This window comes from Rhagoletis zephyria, unplaced genomic scaffold (assembly GCF_001687245.7).
Source record: "Rhagoletis zephyria isolate East Lansing unplaced genomic scaffold, Rhagoletis_zephyria_1.1 Rzeph_scaffold_42790, whole genome shotgun sequence".
Lineage (NCBI taxonomy): Eukaryota > Metazoa > Arthropoda > Insecta > Diptera > Tephritidae > Rhagoletis > Rhagoletis zephyria.
Genome location: NW_016199845.1, coordinates 1 through 2,589, shown reverse-complemented (window position 1 = coordinate 2,589; position 2,589 = coordinate 1). Strand labels below are relative to the sequence as shown.

Here is a 2,589-nt window from a genome sequence, read left to right as displayed (position 1 = left end):
CTCTTCGTATTCAGGTATGTATATACATCCATCCATACATATGTATATTAGTACGTCGACCCGGATTGTGTGTTTGCTGTTTGAACTATGTATATCGCCTTGTAGTTGTGTGCGTTGACTGGCTGCAGCTATGTGTAGCTCCTAGTTTGGCGCTTGCGGTCCTCCCACCGCCAACGACCTTAGGCGCGAATTCTGGGCTGCGGCTTGAAGCGGGATCTAGCTGGTCCCGTGGGCTGGCGGTAAACTTTCACTGAACTTTTCCTTCCTTTCTTTTTTAACTTTGAATATTATTTATTACTGTTTCTTTGAAACTGTTCACACAGTTATACTCTGTGAAAGAAAAACTCCGCACTCACGACTATCCACTTCGGCTTGGATATTAAGTTTATTTCTTTTCCTGCGATGCCAATGATCATGGAGCCCAAGACTCCCAGCCAAGAGAAAAATCCCTTTCAGATCGCTCAAACATCTGGTCGTATCGCTTGAATCGAACATATAAAAGCCCCTCAAACACCGAACATCGAACACCTTTCATCAGACCTTTATCATCGAGCGCAGGCGCATATACATTCTCACATGGCGTAGAGGATGCCTATATGCGTTAGACGTAGATTCTAAGTTGTATGGGACAAGTATTATGTATTTAAGTTTAAATGCCAGCTAATTGGCATAGGTTTGATTGTATCTTCCTATCCACACATACCCACAAACGCTTCTGACTAAAGGCTGCTCGTTACATTATCTTTCAGCAAAAGCTGAATCAAATTATTGTTATAATGGCTGCATTTCTTTATTCATTCTTAACGTTTGGAATAAACTTTTTTGTTTACTTATTCTTTAGAACGTTGATGATATGTAAACGTATATTTCAATGGCATTCTGTTTATTCTGGTTGTGAAATGGGTTTATCCGGAATGTATAAAGAAATTTGTAAAAAATTATGGATATTGATTATCATGTGCTAAGAAATAGTATTTCGCATTTTCTGACAAACGTATTATTTTGAGTTGTGACTCATTTGAAGACGGTGTGCGATATGAAGAAATATACAACTAGTAAAGATGCAATTGATACAATGTATATAAATTAATCTTTTTAAAAAGTTATTATATTTGTTGCATTTAAAAATTACATGTTCATTATCTTAAATTGAATTACATTTGGTGGACGGACACACAAAGTGATCTTGACCTGCACAAGATAAAAGCTTTATTGATATTTTTACACTTTCACTTTTATGAGGTAGTGCACTTATTTGTAAGTATATATGGCTGCACTTCACCAAATAAATCGGTGCAGCTGTAATTCCCAGTGGACTGCACCAGCCAAATGTGGACGGACTTATTGGTAACGGCTGCACTTGCTGTAAAACGCAGGTTTTTGAATAACTCCGATACTCTACAAAGAAATATGTAAATTATTTTTTTAATTCAAAATAGCTCCATTATTTTTGAATTTTTTGGCATGCTTACTTGAATTTGCGCAATAAGAAAATCAATTTCCTCGAAACAATCGATGAAACTAACGGCAGTGTTGCCTGCTGAACCTTTTATACGAAGACAATATTTCTCCTTGTCTTTAAGTAGTAGCTTATATAAATCAAAAAAGAAAGCAACACAGGCTAAGGCAGAATGCGGGAGCGAGACAACTGCCAGGTTATCCAACCTTGTGTTATTGAATCATGACTCCTGAGGAAGGCACGGGGTTGTGTGCTGCTATTTAATGGCCATCCTCAGACTTTCTTAGATTTCAGGGTTGTGTGCTGCATTATTATTAGATAAATAAATTTAAGCATTTGACAAATCGTGATTTTATTAAAAGAAAATTATAAATGGTGTTGAAAAATCAAACAAACGCTCGTGCGAAAGTTCTATTTTTGTGTGTTGTTAAAATTTATACATGGCGTATTGATGGTAATACAAGCAATTTATTCTTTTGTGGATTTTATGTTACTTGAGAATTTAGACAACGTGCGAGCTGCCAGGTTCTGTTATCAATATAATTAACACAAGCTTTTCCGCGGGGTTGCCTTTCAATAAATAAAATAAACAAATATTCGCAAATAAATTGGATTTATTTTATAACTGACAACTAACGTACCCTTTTTGTTATTTTCTCCATTTTTATTTGGACTNGCGAGCTGCCAGGTTCTGTTATCAATATAATTAACACAAGCTTTTCCGCGGGGTTGCCTTTCAATAAATAAAATAAACAAATATTCGCAAATAAATTGGATTTATTTTATAACTGACAACTAACGTACCCTTTTTGTTATTTTCTCCATTTTTATTTGGACTTTATTACCGTCAACAACTTTATGTGTATACATATTTACAAGCTGTCAAAATTTTGCGTAGTCCCACTCCACGAGCTAGGTAAAAACTCTGGCATTCGTATTCACAACGAGAAATCCCAAAATTTTTGTTTGGTCTTTCCAAATTTTTTATCAGTTGGCAAAGGCCCTCAGTGGCACGCACCGAGCGTTGAGATAGTAATTTCATGTCATTTAGTAGAAAAGTTCCATGTTGAAAAAACTGTTTATTCATGATTCAATAATAAAAGGTTTGCTCAAAAAGCAGTTTTCTCGCT

The 2,589-nt window shown here is 35.7% G+C and overlaps 1 long non-coding RNA gene across 1 annotated transcript; it reads right to left on the bottom strand.

Moving 5' to 3' along the window:
• Nucleotides 1-1,348: 1,348 nt before the first annotated feature.
• On the bottom strand, nt 1,349-1,647 carry LOC108355149 (uncharacterized). The gene is made up of 2 exons (XR_001846535.1): nt 1,473-1,647; nt 1,349-1,398 (listed from the first exon to the last, which is right to left on the bottom strand). It is a non-coding gene; the product is annotated as an uncharacterized LOC108355149 (long non-coding RNA).
• Between the last annotated feature and the right edge of the window lie 942 nt (nt 1,648-2,589).